The sequence below is a fragment of the Rhinoderma darwinii genome, chromosome 3 (assembly GCF_050947455.1).
Source record: "Rhinoderma darwinii isolate aRhiDar2 chromosome 3, aRhiDar2.hap1, whole genome shotgun sequence".
NCBI lineage: Eukaryota > Metazoa > Chordata > Amphibia > Anura > Rhinodermatidae > Rhinoderma > Rhinoderma darwinii.
The window spans coordinates 160,283,071-160,305,444 of NC_134689.1; the positions used below are offsets into that span (position 1 = coordinate 160,283,071).

Sequence of the window (22,374 nt, forward strand, 5' to 3'; positions counted from 1 at the left end):
TCCTCACTGAATAAAACCTTAAAAAAATCTATTTCTGTGAATCCTTCAGGCTCAAAATTAATTCCTGAGCTACCTATGAATTCGGGGGAACTGAGGCTCATAATTCTCAGGGGGGGGGGGTTCCACATGGGATCACTTATCTGGGGGTTTGCCTCAGGTGATGTCCTGGGTCGCCTTTGCGGGGATTCCTCATCACCGGATGATGAGGAGGACAAGATGTATGGGGCGAATTCCTCTTCTCCCTCGCTGGCGGAATAAGTGTCAGAGGCCAGGATGGCGTATGCCCCCTCTGCTGAATAGACCCTTTGGGATGATTGGGACATATTTATTAGGGGGGTATGTAGTGCTTGAACACGTGTAACACTGACTTTATTTTTACACAGGGGGTTGTGTGTGTTGTGCTTTTACACGTGTATTTCAGAATTGCTGAATTAAAGAAAAAAAGAGGAGAAAGAAAAAAAAATAAAAGCTTAGAAAAAAAAATGGAAGTATAAAAAAGTTACTGAACAAACTTGAGTAACAAAAAATTCTGGCAATCTAAAACTGTAAAGAATTTTCTGACTACCTGACACTAACTAAAATTTAGTGACGTTGAATCTGCTAAAAAAAAAATGTAGTATAAAAAAGACTGCAGTAAATTTAGACTAAAACTATAAAACTACGCTATGTAAAATTTAGTGAACGAAATTCAGTAAAAAAAAATGAATGTCCATCACTAACTGACGCTAAATCTGTGACGTTATATATTAGTGCTAAAAAAACTGTAGTATAAAAAGTATACGCCAGTAAATTTAGACTAAAACTATAAAACTACGCTATGTAAAATTTAGTGAACGAACTTCAACAAAAAAAACTGAATGTCCGTCACTAATTGACGCTTAATCTGCAACGCTATATATAAGTGCAAAAAAAAAAGTCCTGCGCCAAAAATTGTGGCCGCAGGACATACACGGAGGAGGGGGGAAGGGAGATGGGGGGCAAGAAGGGTGGGGGGCTGGAACAGGGACTAGGAAAGGGAAATTCAGGAATCACTAGTGCTGCTGCTAAAAAAATCAGCAGCAGCACAGTCGATGATGATGATCACAGTCAGTGATCACACAGCAAGATGTAGAAGATGACGATTGCAGCACAGACGGCCTCAGCAACGGTAAGTATTCGGTTCACAGACTTACACACCAGCTCTGCTCACCGTTCCAAACCGAAATGAGGTGGGCAGAGCTGGTGCAGGGTGTTTGAAACGCTCGCCATGGTTACGATTGGTACGACCAATGGTAGCGATCGAGGGGGGGGGTGGCACCATCACTACTGCCTTACAAGTACATGGCAGGGATTGGTGCCATCCTAGACAGCACCTATCCCCACCCGGCGACACAATGATAGGTTATAGCCACAAAAAGCCGCCATTGGCTGGTCTGAACTGACCGACCAATCACAGCGATCGCTGATGTCTGGGACAGCAGCCATCTTTACTCTGTCACTGTGTCTTTAGACACAGTGACCACTTAACTCTACAACTTACCCATACGTTGGATGTCGTTAAGGGGTTAAACATTCCATCATAATATCGTAACATTCCATCGTAACACTTGTTTAAAACATATCTGAAGAAGAGGCCTGATGGTGATATCTGGAGATGAGCGAATCGATTCTTCACAAAGAAAAAGGATCACATGATCTTGTGCCAGTGGACTAGCGGGCCCCATAATGCCTTGCAGGCAGCCCTCCCTCTAGCACAGCCAATCTTGACAGGTAAAAGTGTGAGCCACTGTTGAATCAGTGGATGAGAGTCATATGAGGCATAGCCACTATAAACAACCCAATCAGGAAATGCGGCTGTAGATAATTAGTGAATAAGTGTCAGTGAGTGTGTTTAATAGTGAGGAGAAAAGAATAGATAGTTATATTTACAATAATTTCATAGAATTTAGAGAGAGATAAGAATCAGTCAGTGTCAGTATGTTAGTCAGGCAGGAACAAGCATCCATTGCTGTGAGTGAGTGCTACTGCAGCTATACAATTCTCACATTAATTTGTGAATCACCAATCTTTATCACATCATACACAAATCTTCTTCAATATTTTAATTTACATTTAAATCCTAGTGCTGATACCGTGCTGCCTGCTCATACAGATGTCATGGACGTGACGTCACTCATTGTTTTGAATATATCTAATAATGCCTCCAAAAATTTGGTGTATTATTCTGAATTTATACAACGCCATTATATTTCAATCTATGTCCAAGTCACAATGACTTTTCAAATTAATACATTTTTGAATTCACATTTAAATCTTAGTGCTGATAGCGTGCCGATGCCTGCTGATACAGACATCACAGACATCACTTATAGTATTGCGTATATCTAGTTGCTAATAATATTGCCACCAAAAATTGACATATTATTCTGCTTCACGCAGTTATATAGCGCCGAAATACATCAGTCTGTGCCCAAGTGACAATTTTTTTTGCAAATACAGTAAAAAGCCATTGCCACTTCACTTTCCAGGATGACCAGGCACTGGCACATGTAGTCGTGGCTGTGGAAGTGGCACATTATATATATATATATATATATATATATATATACTAGTCCTTCTGAATGAATTAAAATATCATCAAAAAGTTTATTTATTTCAGTAATTCAATTCAAAAAGTCAAACTCGTATATTATATAGATTCATCACACACACAGAGTGATCTATTTCTAGTATTCTTTTCTTTTAATGTTGATATAATGAGTATAGCTAACAGTTAATGAAAACCCAAAGTTGAGTGTCTCAGAAAATTAGAATATTTAATATCCCAATTTTAAAAATGGTTCTTAATACCGAAATGTTGGCCTACTGAAAGGTATGTACAGTGTATACTCTCAATACTTGATCGGGGCTCCTTTTGCATGAATTACTGCATTAATGCGGCGTGGCATGGAGGCGATCAGCCTGTGGCACTGCTGAGGTGTTATGGAAGCCCAGGTTGCTTTCATAGCTGCCTTCAGCTCGCCTGCATTGTTGGCTCTGGTGTCTCTCATCTTCCTCTTGACAATACCCTATAGACTCTCTATGGGGTTTAGGTCAGGCGAGTTTGCTGGCCAATCAAACACAGTGATACTGTGGTTATTAAACCAGGTATTGTTACTTTTGGCAGTGTGGGCAGGTGTCAAGTCCTGCTGGAAAATGAAACCAGTATCTCCATAAAGCTTGGCAGCAGAGGGAAGCATGAAGTGCTCTAAAATATCCCGGTAGACGGCTGCGTTGACTCTGGACTTGATATAACACGGCGGACCAACACCGTTGCTCAGTGGTCCTTAGTCCTGTTTTCAGATGAAAGTACATTTTGCATTTCATTTGGAAATCTCGGTCCCAGAGTCTGGAGGAAGAGTGGAGAGGCATCAATCCAAGTTGCTTGCGGTCCAGTGTGAAGTTTCCACAGTCAGTGATGGTTTTGGGAGCCATTTCATCTGCTGGTGTTGGTCCACTGTTATATCAAGTCCAGAGTCAACATAGCCGACTAGCAGCAATTTTTAGAGCACTTCAAGTATTGAGTGCATATATTCTACATACTTTTCAGTAGGCCAACATTTTGTTATTAAAAATCATTTTTTAAATTGGGCTTATATAATATTCTAATTTTCTGAGACACTAAATTTTGGGTTTTCATTAACTGTTAGCCATAATCATCAATATTAAAAGAAAACTAATTTCTGGAAATTCACTCATCTCTATATATTCAAAATGGTGGAATTTTTAGGAAGAAAATTTAAGCATCACAAAATGTCTCAACAATGTTGCTGAACATATAGATGAATTAATGCATGGTTGCAAGAACACAATTATGAACTCTCCATAGGAATCTCTATCGGTACATCACAATTCATAACATCTGGACAATAAGATGGATGGTCACTCAACAGTACTCAACAGTAGCCTGCTGATTGTCTGACACAGATACAATATCCTTAATCACATCAGGCTCTTATGGGATTGCTCTATTTACATTGTCTGCACCCCAGTGTGAGAATGGATTGACTTTCAAAGCTTTCTTTTGTGGTGTTATTCATGGTAAGGTCAATGGTTATTATCATGCCGAGTTGACTTTTCAAAGTATCGTATGTATTTTACACAGTTCCAAATGTTTGTTTTTCACAGCTAAGTTCACATCCATAAAATACATATCATTTCAATCACAATAGAATATTGACATTTTTTGTTCAAACCCCGTGGCTGCCTTTTATTTTAGCCAGATTTTTTAATGAAAATATATTCTACCACTAGGCACAGGGAACAGATGAGAAACATAATTAAGCCTGCAGGGCAGTTTTCCATGTAAAGTTGCATAAACACGGTCAAGAAATCGTAGATACAGCTGAATATTGTTATGTTATAGTGTCCTTGTTGTGTGTAATGGCTTAAACATTTATTATTAATATTAATTATTATTATTATTATTATTATTATTATATGGATCAGAAATGTTCATGTAATTCCACTACTTTAACTGCCACATATAATATTAATAGTTGACTCACCATTTTCTGATTGCAGTAGTTCACCCTCCCTTTTCTTCTGCCAGGAAGACTTCTTACAGCCACGACTGATCCTAGTCTATCTGCTCTCGGCCTGATGAAGGGCATATGATTTCCTGAAACATTGCATATATTTCGGTATGGAAAAAAAACAACTGACAGCATCTTAAAGAATTATAACTTCAGAGCTGTTTTCATTGTTGTTTACTATTTTCCTAATCGTTGTTGTGTATTTTGGATAATTTGGGGCAGTTTAGGTTTTTATATATATAGTTGTTATTCATATTGTTGAATATTTATCTTTATTCATCAGCCCCTTGTGACAGTTAATAAAAAAGTTACATGAAATAAACTCCCTGTTCAAATGTGAGGTACCAGGAGGCAAAATGTGGGACGATACTCAGCAATGACGAAATGTCGGCAACCCCTGAGTATCTTCTCACATTTTTATCTCCAAGTATCCTATGTGAAGTGGGGGTCGTGTTCACACTGTCCGGTCTGGGAAAGCTGCAGCTGATGCTTTATGCGATTAAGCCCTCACCAGTGGTGTGCCTGGGTCAGCACAACGGTTAAAGGTAGCTGTCAATGCAAAATGCGCGTTAGGGAGTTACATCGGTTGGTTGGACCATTTAAAATATGTGACTTTTTAAAATGATGCCTAGCAATTCAGCCAGCATATTTTGGTACAAAGGGCATAATTGGCCATACTAATGGCTTTTCTTTGAAAAGCATGGTGATTTTACATTGATACCCATTTATTTACTCTACAGATATGACCACACTTACCTTTGCTTAAATTTAGTTAAAGAATCTAATTTCTCATGAATTAAATGCAATACAATATTTCGACATGCTAGCAAAACCCTTGACAGGCTGCCATTCACATCTCAACCATTGAATGGCCCACATAAACACATATAACATAGACATTTGGTGACAGTTTCGTAAAATCATTGTTATCAAGGCTGGTAATCTCGCGCCACACATCTCAGGATATGCTGAAATCAGAGAAAAGGTAAGGAGGGACATATATGTATGTACTGTGAATTATTTAAATTGCAAATGTGATTACTCATAATAGTACTGTATGTACTATTACACCTGGTCTGCCTACACTTTGTGGTGTTTACATGATCCTTTTTGGAAAATCAATTATGTCTGTGTTTATTTTAAAACAATATATAAAAAAAATGTGATTATTTTTATAATTAACTTGTGGATAGTAAATGACTCTTTCTTTGGGGAAGTGTGGATTGTATATTGGAGTTTCTATCTATTATTGAGATTGACTAAGCGGGACAATAAGATGAATATGAGGTGCCCAGCCCTAATATTGAACTTTTGCCTCGTAAGATATATGTTTGTAACGATTAAAGGTTAGCACATTACCTTCAGACAATTTGCTTTTATCTCTCAACACAGGATGTGCTGCACAATGAGGCGCTGTGTGTTTTCTTCTACTTAGATGGATCTGTCCAAACGTGACACTAATATATTAAACTCTAAAATCTCAACATCATACACATGCATTGTCGTGTTCAAAAGATTGCAATAAAATACTCCTAAATATTTCTATATAATTCTCTAACTATCTCCATAATTAACAGTCTTGCCAGATGGAGCAAAAATCATTGAAATAAAATAGTTATTTTGGTTAAGAAAAAATGTGTACCACTCCATGCATTCGTTTAGCATGCTTCTTCAAGAAATCCGAAGGATTATTTAATTCAGCCGTCTCACAAGCCTTCCCTTACTTAGCAGGGCATTATTTACAGATGATACCATCCCAGAACTTAATATGAGTACACTGTAAATTAGAAACCGTCTTCCTTCAGTAGGTCATGTCTCATTACTGTCTTGAAAAACATAATATCACAAGTTACAGTGCTGTGAAAAAGAATTATACCCTGGTTGGCCGGCCACTCCTGGGAAGGTTCTTCAATGTACCAAGTCTTCTCCATTTTTGGATAATGGCTCTCTCTGTGGTTTGCTGGAGTCCCAGAGTCATAGCAATGACTTTGTAACCCTTTCCAGACTGGTAGATTTCAGTGACTTTGTTTGGCATCTGTATGTGAATCTCTTTAGAACATGGCATTATGTGCGGCTTTTTGGGACCCTCTAGCCTGCCTCACATTGCCAAACAGCTTCTACTTAAGTGATGTTTAGATTCAAAAGGTCTGGTAGTAATCATGACTGGATGTGGCTAGTGAAATTGTACCCAATTGTCAATTGAATTTGGTTAACTGGTTTAGTAGCTATGGGGGCAATTACTTTTTCACATAGGGGCAGGTAGGGGTGAATAGCATTTTTTCTTAATAAATAAAATCATCATTTATAAACTGAATTTTGTGTTTACTAGGGTTATCTATGTCTAATATTAAAAGTAGTCTAATAATCTGAAAAATTCAAGTGTGACAAATATGTAAAAATAGAAGAAATTGGGAAACCCTTTTTACACAGCATTGTTTGTGTTCTAGACTGCTGAGATGGGTTGTTGATCCAGAGAGTTAATCCATATTTGCAGTCGATAAGGATCACCCTTCAAATATAAGGCAATTGGCAACTGCCTTATAGAGGTTTTTTTTCTCTTCCCCCGGATTAACACTGTAGCATAATAGATTAAACTTGATTAACTCAATTTCATGGCCCACAATTACTAGTGGAGAGACATAAGTGGGTGCTCTATGGTAAGATATTCGAGAACAAGGAGGTCATATACAGTTCTTGTACGGAAGCCGTGTACTGTCTGTGTCTACCCCTGTTGTAAATAGTACTGTATGCTCATTACTCAGAGCTTCTATGGTGAGCCACATGTGACTCCTCAGCCACTGGTTGGGGAACACTGATTTATCAACAACAGTATTATTAGTTTGTAAATGTAATGCCACAATGTGTACATGCCCTTTAGTGAGCCTCCCCACACTCACTTTTTCATCCAGGTAACTGGACACGACAACAATTCATTTTTCTTATTTATTTCTTTGTGCATGTAAAATGTAAAATATTTCAAAGCACACGGATTGTAATTGTTCATATCAAAGAGTACATGGTTATAGCGCCTTACATTATTCAGCACATAAGTCCTTAGTCCATATGGAGGTATTGCAGGAAGGAAATGTGTGCAGGTGCACACTGATGCAACATTATTGGGGACCTGCAGTTTCAGTAAGTTCGTATAGGTTCTGCTCTAAGCACGTGCAGGCGAGGTTCGTACAATATATTGTGACGGACCGGCATGTAGAAATTTGCATGGGAAGGTGTTTAGTTACAATTGTAGTGATTTTAAATATGTAGAAATAATAAAGGAAATGTTCATGAATGTTTCACTATTGATACATTAATTGTATTGCATTGAAGGTTTCATGTTTTCTGAAGCATCACATGATGTACTGTATATAATGAAGAGTTGCTTAATTAGGTCCCATGCACAGGACCATAAAAAAATCTCCATAATCTGTTTCTATTGGCCGTGGACACCTTTCCGTGCCGGAGAACCGTGCCGGGAATTATGGAGCATGTCCTACTTTTTGTCTTTTACGGGCCGTGCTCCCATTCTTTGTATGGGAGCACAGCCCGAAAATACGGCCCGCAGCTGTCGGCCGGCCGTGGCCGCAATCGCGGGCCATGATTACAGGCACGGCCGTGTGCATGAGGCTTGAATGTGTGTTTTGTGAGTACTGCACATGCCTGAGAAAAGGAAAGGTTCCCCTGAATTGTTGCATCATTTTCCTCCTGCAACGTATGGACTAAGGACTTATGCTATGAATAATGTAAGCCACTATTACCCTATACTGTTTAAATGTACAATTACAGTCTGTCTGTTTTAAAATATTTTGTCTGCATAGAAACAAATAAATAAGTAAAATGATTTGTTGTCATGTCCAGCTGTCTTGAGTTTACCTGAACACTGATTTATGCCATATGCTTATTGTTATCAAGAAGAAAAGGCATTTATGTCGTCTGTCATCCATCATCAGTATTTTATTAGTGCTGCATCCATATTACTGATCTGTAATTATAATGGTCTGTCTTCTTAGAAGAAACAGGAAACAAATAAGACAAATTCTTTAAAATGTGAGTGTAGTATAGATGGTCAACTGTACAGTACTGATACAATAAAATACCAATGACATACAGAGCCAGCTGTATTTTGAATAATCTCCATAGACTTCAACGAGCCTATTGCATCTACAAAATGGATACAGACGCGGGCAACCTGGACGCTGGTGGGAGCGGACATGCAGAAGGAGAGCTCCTCTAGTGCCTGAGACAATCTGCCATCATCCTCCCCAAAAACGTTGTTTCCGTCCGGGTGATACACACAGCGGTGATTCCTATGTGTGCTGCTACCCACTGAGGGCTTTATTGCGCCATTTGGTGACGATACAGTGATAGGGCCTACTGTGTGAGCTGGATCTCTGGCCTAAAGTTGAAAAGTTGGGTGCACGGAGGCCCGTTGAGGCCAGATAACGTTCCCTGAAGAAGGGAATCACTGTGGGACGCTGTTCCTGGACGTCCTCCCCTTCCACCTTGGTGCCACCCTGATCCTGAGCTCCATCTGAATAACCACAAGTACTCACCTGCAGGCGATCGCAGTCTTACGAAGCACAGTGGAGCTCAACCGTCTCCTACGGTCTTCTCCTCCCAAAGGTAACCTACATTCTGAGTTCTATTATGCTTAGTTCATAAATTTGTTGAAATTCTGATTCATCTTAGGGAGGGGGATTGCCCCCACTTTCATCTAACCATTTAAAACGTATTTTCTAATCCAAGTTTTGCCTTTACCTTAAGCAGGAGCGTTACTGCATTCGTGAATGAAGCCTTTCTCATGTTTGGAGGGCTGGGTAGGGTGGGTTTCCGTAAGTCCCAAAGAACTGAACGGTAGTTACGGAAACAGCGTAGTTCACATGCTACGCTGCTTCTGTAACTGCCATTCACTACTATGGGACTTACGGAAACAGCGTAGCTCAGCGAATTACGGCCTCCATAATTCATGGTTGGGAATCACACGCCTCAGCCACAACTCAGAGCAGTAGAACGGGGTTTAGGAGGCCGCGTTCTAGAGATAGGTACGGGTTCCAGAGATGGGACCCGCATATATCTGACATTTATGACATATCTTGTGGATATTTCATAAATGTCTCTGATTGGATTAACCCTGATCTAACTATAGAAGAGATCAGGGCAACGATTAACTTTCCCGAATAGGAAAACCCCGCGTTTGGATGGGCTCCCCATTGAATTGTATAAATTACATGTGGAGTTGATTGCTCCGCAACTACTGATCCTCTTTCAGTCTTTGAGTGGGGAGACAACCCTCCCTCCCTCAATGAGAGAAGCCCTTATAATGTTAATCCCTAAGCCCCATAAAGTTCCAAGGGACTGTGGATCCTATAGACCCATCTCCCTTCTCAACTGCGATGTCAAAATCCTAGCAAAAATCCTAGCAATGCATTTGCATAAAGTTATGTCACATGTTGTTCATCCAGACCTAAATTTGCGGGGATTCTTTACTAACTCACATCTACCTCTAACCCTCTTGGCTCCCGGATTGTCGCCTCCCTGGACTTGGAGAAGGCTTTCGATTCGGTAGAGTGGTCATATTTATGGTCAGTATTACGAAGATTTGGATTTGGAGAACACTTTATTCAATGGATACTTCTTCTATATTCATAGCCCATAGAGAGTGTCAAATCTAACTGTCATATCTCCCCCTCATTTGCCCTAGCCTGGGGGACTAGACAAAGGTGCCCTTTCCCACAGTCTCTATTTGCATTAGCGATTGAACCTCTTGCTCTGGCCATAAGGAACTCCCCGGATATAGCTGGATATGCTTTAGAGCAGGGGTCTCAAGCACGCGGCCCGCAGGCCGCATACGGCCCCTGGGGCTTTCATCTGCGGCTTGCGCGGGACACAGAGCCGCTAGTACAGACTCTGATCCGAGACTCTGGAATTCCCTGACATCGCTGTTCACATATGAACAGCAATGTCTGGGGCTTCCTCAGAGTCGGAGTCCAGTGCAGAGCGCTAGTACAGGCTCTACTCCGGGACTCTGTGGAATTCCCTGACATCGCTGTCCATATATGGACCGTGTGTCAGGGTCTTCCCCAGAGCGGAGTCCCGGGCAGAGTGCTAGTATCGGCTCTGCTCCGGGATTCTGTGGAATTCCCTGACATCGCTGTCCATGTTTGGACACACAATCTCTGGGGCTTCCCCAGAGTGGAGTCCCGTGCAGAGCGCTAGTACAGGCTCGGCTCCGGGACTCTGTGGAATTCCCTGACATCACTGTCCATATTTGGACAGTGTGTCAGAGTCTTCCCCAGAGCGGAGTCCCGGGCAGAGCGCTAATATAGGCTCTGCTCCGGGACTCTGTGGAATTCCCTGACATCACTGTCCATATATATGGACAGTGTGTCAGGGACTTCCCCAGAGCGGAGTCCCGGGCAGAGCGGTAGTATCGGCTTTGCTCCGGGACTCTGTGGAATTCCCTGACATCGGTGTCCATGTTTGGACACACGATGTCTGGGACTTCCCCAGAGCCGGAGTCCTGGGCAGAGCGCTAGTATAGGCTCTGCTCTGGGACTCTGGGGAATCCTCTGACATCGCTGTCCATACATCGACAATGATGTCAGGGGCTTCCCCAGAGCAGGAGTCCCAGTGATGTCAGGAGCACAGCTAGAGTTCCAGGAAGAGCCTACTAGTGCTCTGCCCGGGACTCCAGCTCTGGGGTTGTCCCTGACATCTCTGTCCATATATGGACAGTGATGTCAGGAGCAGAGCTGGAATACCAGGCAGAGTGCTAGAAGCGTCTCTGCTCCGGGACTCCAGCTCTGGGCAAGCCCCTGACATCACTGTGGCAGCATCTGTGGAGGGCACTGTGGAAGCATCTACGGAGGGCACTGTGGCAGCATCTACAGAGGGCACTGTGGCAGCACCTACAGAGGGAACTGTGGCAGCATCTACAGAGGACACTGTGGCGGCATCTACAGAGGGCACTGTGGCGGTATGTACAGAGGATACTGTGGCATTATCTAGGGGTGTGTTGCATTATCTACAGAGGGCACTGTGGCTTTATCTAGGGGTCTGTTTAATTATCTACAGAGGGCACTGTGGCATTATCTACAGAGGGCGCGGTGGCATTATCTAGGGGTGTGTTGCATTATCTACAGATGGCACTGTGGCAGCATCTACAGAGGACTCTGTGGCAGCATTTACAGAGGGCACTGTGGCGGCATCTACAGAGGGCACTGTGGCAGCATCCACAGAATCCACTGCGGCAGCATCCACAGAGGGAACTGGGTCAGCATCCACAGAGGGCACTGCGGCAGCATCCACAGAGGGCACTGCGGCAGCATCCACAGAGGGCACTGCGGCAGCATCCACCGAGGGCACTGTGGCACTATCTAAAAAGGGGCTGCCCAATTTTGACATGTGTGTCTGCCAAACACTGCCAACTGAGCCGCCGGACTGCGTTTAGCGACACTTAAACTGGAAAACTGGATTTTTGAAATAAGCACGTGGAGAAATATCTCAAATTTTAAACCTAGCGGTATTATTATAGTAATATAGTGTTATAGTAGATCAAATAACTAACTGATTAACAATAGTTTTGTATTGTATCAAATATGAAAGTAATGCGGCCCGTCAACTTCCCATTTTTTATATATGTGGCCCACTTACCCGGCTGAGTTTGAGACTCCTGCTTTAGAGGGAAGGGTTTCATTGTATGCTGTTAATACCTTGTTTTCCTTAATGACCCGGGTCCATCACTGCAAGCCTTGCTAACATTATTTGACAAATTTACATTATTTTCTGCGGGTTAATTGGTCCAAGTCATTGATAATGGCCGTGGATGTGAGAGTCAGGGGGCACTATTCCTTCGCCCCTACAATGGGCAGATAAAATCACATACCTTGGTATAGTAATTATTCCTGACAAACGCACTTTTATACTCGATAACATATCTCCACTTTTACAGCGGCTTAAGGAGGATATTGACAAGTGGAGACACCTGCCCCTCTCAGTAACAGGTCGTATCAACCTGTTTAAAATTAAATCTCTCCCTAGATTCCTATACCTCTTTCATAACTCCCCTGTTTGGTTGCCTCTCACATTTTACTCTTTAGTAGACAAGGATCTCAGATCCTTTATTTGGGCAGGTGGAATCCCTGAAATTGCCCTTGGTACACTACAACTGCCTACAGAGCACAGAGGTCTGTCTTTACCGAACTTATACTTATACTTTTTGGCTAGTAAACAGGAATATGTCTGGGGTGGTTTACTAAGACATTTAAACTCATCTACAGATCTTGAGGCATCCCTGTTGGGATCCTATAAGGCCCTAGCCAATTCTTTATACCGACAGGCATGCACCCCCACTGGATCACCTACTCACAATACTGATGCAGATAACCTTGAGAGTATGGCAGAGGTCTCTAGTCATTTTTCGATACGAGGAGGTATACTGGTCAACCAGGACTTTGGTATAATCCACTTCTGACACACATACAGAGACTCCCCAATCCTAATACATGGGCGGAACTGGGCATACTGACTTTGGGGGATGTGGTGATAGAGAATAAGATTGGCACTTTTACACAACTCAGGATTAAGCATCAGGTCCCACCTCACTTGAAATTGCGATACTTTCAGTTAGACATGCCCTCTGGTCGCAATTTGCGAGCTATGATCTATGGTTGTGCATATCCCCGGTGGTGGACTGGGTAACACAGGAGCAATTAACCAAACCAATGTCCAAACAATGTCCAACAATGTTTACAAACAATTATTATGGGTCTCTTCTAATAAACTTGACAGAGCCTTAGATAGACGTTCTCAGACCCTACCCTTTATATCTACTCATGAGCATGCGGAAACGCTGAGTGCCTTGATATCGGCTAGAGATCGGCTCATTCAAATCAAATTCTTCCACCAAATTTACTACACCCCATCTAAACTGTTTAGATTGTGGAAGCTCTCTTCTCCTACATGCCCGTGTTGCCAGAGGGAGGAGAGTTCCTTGCTTCACATGTTTTGGGAGTGCCCAATTATCTATGACTGTTGGTCAGAAGTGTTGGAACTTATTGAGCAAAAAATCTGTATATTAGATCCCAAAGTCTGGTAGAAGAGCTTATTAACATTGTAGTTACCAGATCCCTTATGATGTTTTTATTGTTCTATGCAAAAAAGATTATTCTTCTGAACTGGAAGAACCCTAAAGTACCAAAGTACCTATGTTGCAAGCATGGATTGCAATAATAAATTCCAAACTCCCTCTCTTCCAACTCACTTATGAAGCCTATGGATGCCCTGATAAGTTTATGAAAATCTGGCAGCCATGGATAGCCAACCATTATACTTCCTAATAGCATTAGCACTTATGAGATGTCTCCTGTGATTTGCCTACTCCTCCACTGACCACCTTTTATGCATTGCATTTCGCTAACCACTATTCTTTCTCTTCTATAAACCAATGGAAAGCTGCTTGTGACATGTTTATGTTTGTTTTATGTTGTATACTTAAAATGCTATATATATATATACTATTACTTTTATGCATCTACTATACTTTTCTTTTTTGTAGTACCTATGTCATTATTCTCATGTTCTCAATAAAATGTACCTTTAAAACAAAACCAAAATGGATAAAAACAGCACACACTGCATATTTCAAATATGTTATTAACCAATGTTAAATTCCCATACATTAACACTGGTTCTGCAATACGGACCATATAAAAAATGACATAATATAGATATAAATATTGTTGTGTGAGGATAGCCGAAGGCTTATTTAAAAAAAAAATATTATACCAATACTGGTAGGGAAGTGATGTTTGCTTGTATTATCTTGTACCCCACAAGATGGTGCCAGAGAGGATGTTTTTAAAATGTTTCATTTTATTAAAAAAAACACAAATTAAAATTCTAGTTTTATTGTGAACATGAATACAATTTAAACTATTTATCTTCAAAGTATACTCAATGCCCATAACGTTCACAGAGTTTACATGCAGCACATCAATGTGTTTTAAACATGTTTTCTGTTATGTAGATATTTTACTTACATGATGTATCATGGGGAAATGCAGCACAATTTTTAAAAACGACAGTATGTAAAGTTAAACATTAGTGGCTCTAGTGATGAAATAATTTTCTTTCACTCTAGTCTGAATTATTCTTTTTACAGGAAAGAACAAAAATTAATGACCCCTTGTTTCCCAAGGTCCTGAATAAATTGCATGGTATTGATCTTTATACAAATGATCTGCTTCCTTAATTACAATGTATATCGGAAATAGTCTGTGCATAGGAACATTTTACAATCCATTAAAATCATAGACGATGCATAAAGCTCTGTAATGTACATAAATAAAAAAAATAAAAACAAAACAATATATCTTAAGGCCATTTTAAGGAAAAAATATTTATCTTGTCTGCAGCTGTACAATTCCTTGTGAGAGCTATTAGCATTTATTAGCATTTATTGACTACCGCACATCGGATTAATGGTTAAGAGAAAATATATTTGAAGAACAAGACTTTTTGGCCTGTTTGGTAATTACTGTCCTATGAAAAATAACAGGAACTGCAACACCTCAGTCGCATATCAATTAGGAAACAGAAGTTTTACAATATTTATTATTTACTGGCACTATATACAGTAAATAATGCCCTTGCAAACTGTCATATATATATGTATACAGGGCTGGCCTTAGGTTGTATGGCACCCTGGGCGGGACTCTCTATTGCTGCCACATATATAGAAACGCACGGACCGCAACATATATACTGTACATACATAAAGGCAGATATTTAGACAAAAATATACACACACATTCTGGAATATATACATATATAAAGGTAAATATTAAGACATACAGACACACACAGGCAGATAACTACACAGACAGGAACACATACAAATACATAAAAGGCACATGTATACATGCACAAAGACACATTCACATACAGACCCATGTATACCCACACAGGCACACATATACACGGTACAGATAATACAGTAGATGTTACCTGCAGTCCTATGTAACACGACAAATACAGATAAAGTAGTAGACGTTACCTGCAGTCCTGTGTAACACCACAGATAACACACACTGATAACTCTCCAAGTACAGATAATGTAGTAGACATTACCTGCAGTCCTATGTAACACCACAGATAACACACAGTGATAGCTATACCCACACGGGCATCTATAAATACAAACAGAGGCATATATATATATATATATATATATATATATATACACACAGAAACATATACAGACTTAACCAGAGACGTATATACACACAAGCCGACACATATATAGATACACAGGCACATACACACATATACTGGAACATATACACAGACACATATATATATATATATACACACATACACACTTAGGCACTTACCATCTTTCCTTCTTGACAGGCTCACAGGTTTCTTGCAGGGACAGTTTGTAGGCGGAGCTGCCTCCTCTCCTCTGCCTCGCTCTTGTTTCCTCCTTGTGTGTGCAGAGGATAGTGCAGAGGCAGAGCCCAGTGGCGCTCCCTACAAGCTAGGAGGCTGCAACACCCTGCTGCAACACTCGCACAGATCCCACATCCCTAAGGCCGGCCCTATATATATATATATATATATATATATATATATATATATATATATATATATATATATGTTTCCTTAAAGTGCAATGAAATTCCCTGTTCTCTACATACACTGACTAATCAAACTGGAAAAAAGTATTGCCCCTTGAACTTATCAGTAAGCCACAGAGCTCCATTTATAGTGCTCTATAGTTTTACTATACAGGCTGGGCCATTTATATGGATACACCTAAATAAAATGGGAATGGTTGGTGATATTAACTTCCTGTTTGTGGCACATTAGTATATGGGAGGGGGGAAACTTTTCAAGCTGGGTGTTGACCATGGCGGCCATTTTGAAGTTGCCCATTTTGTATCCAACTTTAGTTTTTTCAATGGGAAGAGGGTCATGTGACACATCAAACTTATCGAGAATGTCACAAGAAAAACAATGGTGTGCTTGGTTTTAACGTTACTTTTTTCTTTCATGAGTCATTTACAAGTTTCTGACCACTTATAAAATGTGTTCAAAGTGCTGCCCATTGTGTTGGATTGTCAATGCAACCCTCTTCTCCCACTCTTCACACACTGATAGCAACACCGCAGAAGAAATGCCTCCCGATCTGACCCCCTTAGACTTTTATCTTTGGGGTCATCTGAAGGCAATTGTCTATGCTGTGAAGATACGAGATCTGCAGCAACTGAAACTACGGATACTGGAAGCCTGTGCTAGCATTTCTTCTGTGGTGTTGCTATCAGTGTGTGAAGAGTGGGAGAAGAGGGTTGCATTGACAATCCCATATACTAATGTGCCACAAACAGGAAGTTAATATCACCAACCATTCCCATTTTATTTAGGTGTATCCATATAAATGGCCCACCCTGTAGAATGCAGCCTGCAGGCTGCTTTGTAAAAGACTGCAGCTTGCTGATGGGATGCAGGGAATCTCAGAAGCATTTCATGGGCTTGCAATCACTTACTTAAAGGGGTTATTGGGGGTAATTTATTTTTTTACTAATTGCTGCAAATGTCCTGAAATAAAAAAAACAACCATTACTCATCTATTCTTTTCCTCGGCCATCCAGTGCTGATGCTCCAGCAGCCCCCTTGCTGAATGTTTACATGCGGGCTGCAGCCAATCAGAAGGCTCAGCGGTGATGAATCGCATAGTGCCAGAAATACAAAACATGCTTGTTAAGCCCTCTGATTGGCTGCAGCAGTCATATGTTGCCCACTTGTAAAGAATCACTAGGAGGGTCGCCAGAGCATCAGCGCTGGATAGCTGGGGAAAGGGTAAGTGAGTACTGTTTTGTTTTGTTTTCAGAAAATTTGCAGTCATAATAGTAAAAAATTATAACAACCCGGATAACCCCTTTAAAGGAATATTCTGATGAAGACAATCCTTTTTCCATATACCATAATTGTCCACATGAAAGTATAAAGAAATTCCTTCCCGAGTGTGGATCATTGGTATTTTTTTATATTTTCAATCCATAATTTCCCTCATAATTCCGTTTTGCCTAACATATTAACATTGGTAAACTTTATTTTAACTCTTACTTTACATCATAGAAAATATCCTTAGATTACAGACACATTATTTAGTCGGTTAAATTCTTCTTTTTCCACGGTTATCTTGCATTGAAGGAATTGATGCAAAACAATAAGACAAACCTGAATGTGTGAACTGACATCAAATTCCCAAAGGCATTTCCAGAATCCAGAATATGTGACTATTCCTGTGAGCTCACATTTCACCTGGAAAATATGATAACAAATATAAACTGACATTGATTTTTGGATAATATCCAAACAATTTACTTTCTGACATTATCCACAAACTACAGTATTAAGTGCATAAATATATACACATCAAATCATGCTGAATTTGTAGCTCACTTGGGAAAAATAAGCCAGAGTGGCACATTGTAGATTTTTCAATTGCTATAATAATCCCCCTATGACTTATCAGACACTTGGTAAAAATACACCTATTCATTCTTATCTGACCCCCTAACCTACACTGACAGATTCATGTTCAAAGAATTCACTATTTGAATTTAGTTTGAACTGGGAATAATTTCCTATTGTGTCTCAGCTGACTTTCCCCTTGAATGACTTGTTTCTATTGCAGTGTTGTAAGTACGCCGATGATGAACAGATGCAAGTTAGTAACCTTTAGACAGCAGATGTAATATCAAGCAGTCTCTCTTAATTTCCTCCAAAGCTTTTACATGCATAATGGATGTATGCTTTATATCAGTGATGCATGTGACAAAAAAGCTATTACTGACCTTTGCCATTTACATCTCTTAATTCTTGAACTTGTTGCATGAATCTGTTATACAGCCTTAACAACAAAGATTTATTATTCAAAGTGTCACTTAAACAAAAGCTGTTACGTAGTTAGCGCGGTTGAAAAAAAACCCCAAAATATGTATGTTCATAAAGGTTTTAGGCCAGAAAACCCCTTTGACACTGCTCATAGCTTTCTGTTACTAGAAATGTGACAAAACAGTCTAAGCACGCTTCCGTTCATGTCAATAAAAGTTTCTCTTAGGCCCCATACACACGGACGTAAAAACACCCGTAATTACGGGCCGTAATTACGGCACATTTTTACGGGCCCATGGACTTCTATTGACCACGGGTACCTACCCGTATGCTTACAGGAAGGTGCCCGGGCCGTTGAAAAATATAGAATATGTCCTATTTTAGGCCGTAATTACGGCACGGGCAGGCCCATAGAAGTCTATGGGGCTCCCGTAATTACGGGTGACTATGTGTGTGCACCTGTAATTACGGGAGCGTTGCTAGGTGACGTCAGTGGATAGTCACTGCCAGGGTGCTGAAAGAGTTAAATGATCGGTAGTAACTCTTTCAGCACCAGGGACAGTGACTACCGATCACAATATAAATCAACGTGTAAAAAAAATAGAAGTTCATACTTACCCAGAACTCCCCGCTTCTTCCTCCAGTCCGGCCTCCCGGGATGACGTTTCAGCCCATGTGACCGCTCCGCCAATCACAGGCCAATCACAGGCTGCAGCTGTCACATGGACTGCCGCGTCATTCAGGGAGGTCGGACTGGATGTCAAGAGAGGGACGCGTCACCAAGACAACGGCCGGGTAAGTATGAATTTCTTTTACTTTTTCTGCGGAAATGGCTGTCCCTTCTCTCTATCCTGCACTGATAGAGAGAAGGGGCTGCCGATTACTGCAGTGCAATTTTGCAGCGAAAACATGTCCGTAAATACGAGTGGAATACTGGTGACACCGGACCCATATTTACGTGCACGTGTCCGTAAATACTGGTGCAATACGGGTCGAATACGTGTGACCAAGGACCCGTATTTACGCCAGTATTTACGGGAGGACAAAAATACGTTTGTGTGCATGAGGCCTTAGAATGTTGTGATTAAGCCCTTAACGACCAAGGACGAAAATGAACGTCATGGTCGGTTGCTAGTTCCCGCACCATGACGTTCATTTTCGTCCGCATTTCAAACTGTCACTCTGTGTAAACACAGAGTGACAGACACGCGCTGACAGCTGTCCTAGACAGCTGAGACATCAGTCTCGCCGGACAGCGGACCATCGCCGCTGCTTTCGGCAGTTAACCCCTTAAGTGCGGCGAGTGATCGTGGGGGCTACCGATGCTTGTCACGGCAATCGGAGGTCAGATAATGACCTCCGGGTTGCCATGTACGGAAGCCTTGGAGGAACAGCCTCCGGCCGTTCCTCCTCTGCTTCCTGTCAGTGTGACAGTCACGTCACAATGACAGTTAGAGTACATTACACTACGTGTGTAGTGTAATGTAATCTAGCAGCGATCAAAGCTGCAAGACTAAGTGTCCCCTAGTGGGACAAGTGAAAAAAGTAAAAAAAAGTAATAAAAATGTTTTAAAAAAAGTGTAAAAATAAAAGTTATAAGTTCTATAAACACTAAATGCTTTTTTTCCTATAATAAGACTTTTATTATAGAAAAAAAATGAACATGTTAAAAAAGTACACATATCTGGTATCACCGCGTTCGTAACGAACCCAACTATAAAACTATAATGTTATTTTTCCCGCACGATGAACACCCCAAAAAAAATCAATAAAAAACTACGACAGAATCACAATTTTTTTGGTCACCACCGCTCCCTAAATAAAGAATAAAAAGTGATCAAAAAGTCGCATGTACCCGAAAATAGTACCAATAAAAACTTCTATCCGTCCCGCAAAAAACAAGCCCTTACACCGATTTTTTGACTAAAAAATTAAAAAATTACGGCTCTCAGAATATGGTGACACAGAATTTTTTTTTTTTATAAATAAGTCATTTTATTGCGCAAACGCTAAAAAAAAGGACCAAACCTATATACATCTGGTATCGCTGTAATCATACCAACCCGCAGAATAAAGTAAAAATGTCACCTATAGCGTACGGTGAGCGCCGCAAAAAGAAAACCTAAAAAACGGTGTCAGAATTCCTGTTTTTTTGCTCAGGATTGCAAAAAATTGAATAAAAAGTGATCAAAAAAAATCGCATGTACCCCAAAATGGTACCAATGAAAAGTACAGATTGTCCCGCAACAAATAAGCCCTCACACAGCTCCGGTGGTGAAAAAATAAAAAAGTTCTGGCTTTCAGAATATGGCGATGCAAAATGTGCAGTGTTTTCTAAAAGTGGATAAGATCGGGCGCCATTTATCAGTGCGACACCGGCCACATATCTATGAATTATTATTTATTTACCCCATTATTATACCCTCTTATTATGCCCTGATGTTCTCCGCACAGATTACACATACCCCCACATTATAAACTGAAATACCAGCAAAACCCAAAACAGAACACCTACCAAGCAAAATCTGCGCTCCAAAAGCAAAATGGCGCTCCCTCCCTTCTGAGCCCTGCAACGTGCCCAAGCAGCAGTTTGCGCCCACACATATGGCGTCGCCATACCTGAGAGAACCCGCTTAACATTTTATGAGGTATTTGTCTTCTGTGGCACACACTGGGCACAACATATTATGCACTAAAATGGCATATCAGTGGAAAATTGCAATTTTCACTTTGAACCATCCGCTGCGCATTAACCCCTTTGCGCACTATGACTTAATTGCCCGTCATGATGCGGCGGTTGATGGATGGAGCCGGCTCACGTGCTGTGCCCGCTCCATACGCTGCGGGCGTCGGCTGTGTATTACAGCTGACACCCGGGACTAACGGACAGGTACAGCGATCGCTCTGTTACAGAAGCCTGTAAGAATAACAATATACTGCAATACATTAGTATTGCAGTATATTGTACCAGTGATCTAATGATCGCTGGATCAAGTCCCCTAAGGGGATTGAATAATAAAATGTGTAGTAGAATTATAGTTATTAGTAGTGAGAATTTTTTTTTTTAAAGTTAAAAAAACAAAACACCTTTTCGCATTTTTCTTCTAAAGTAATGTAAAAAAAATGAACAAAATTGGTATCGCTACGTCCGTAAAAGTCCGAACTATTTCAATATACCATTATTTAATTTGCACAGTGAACACCTTAAAAAAATGTAATAATTGAAAACGCCAAAATCGCTATTTTTTTTTTTGTCACCTTCGCTCTAAAAAAAAAAATGTAATACAACTTTTGAATCACTTTTTATGTACCAAAAAATGGTACCAATAAAAACTGCAGCTCCTCCCGCAAGAAATAAGCCCTCACACCACTCTATTGATGGAAAAATAAAAAAGTTATGGCTCTTGGAAAGCGGGGAGGGAAAATCTAAAATATGAAAGCAAAAAATGGATCAGTCCTGAAAGGGTTAATTCATTTCTAATGAAAAAACTTTTGACCACATGTTGGGTATTTCCGTACTCGGGAGAAATTGCTTTATAAAAAATGGTTGTTTTTTTCCTCCTTTATCCCTTGTGAAAATGAGAAAATGCAACATTTTAGTGGAAAAAATGTTGATATTAATTTTCGCGCCCTAATTCCAATAAACTCTGCAAAAGACCCGTGGGGTGTAAATGCTCACTATACCCCTAGAAAAATTCCTTGAAAGTTTTTCCAAAATGGGGTCACTTTTGGTGGGTTTCCACTGTTTTGGTCCCTCCAGTGCATTGCAAATGCGACATGGCACCGAAAACCATTCCAGCAAAATCATAAATCCAAATGGCGCTCCTTCCCTTCTGAGCCATGCTGTGGGTTCAAACAGCAGTTTATTACCACATATGGGGTATTGTCGTAACCGGGAGACATTGCTTTACAAATGTTGCGG

General features: G+C 40.6%; 1 long non-coding RNA gene across 2 annotated transcripts in view; it reads right to left on the reverse strand.

Annotated features, from left to right (window-relative positions):
* The window catches only part of LOC142749227 (uncharacterized), a 47,247-nt gene that overhangs the window by 16,610 nt on the left and 8,263 nt on the right, over positions 1 to 22,374 (reverse strand). Inside the window, exons 2-3 of one of the 2 annotated variants that reach the window (XR_012882390.1) lie at positions 17,793 to 17,876; positions 4,527 to 4,639 (exon numbers count right to left, since the gene is read on the reverse strand). This is a non-coding gene — a long non-coding RNA (uncharacterized LOC142749227). The remainder of the gene's footprint in view (positions 1 to 4,526; positions 4,640 to 17,792; positions 17,877 to 22,374) is intronic. The other variant, XR_012882389.1, reaches the window with a different exon arrangement.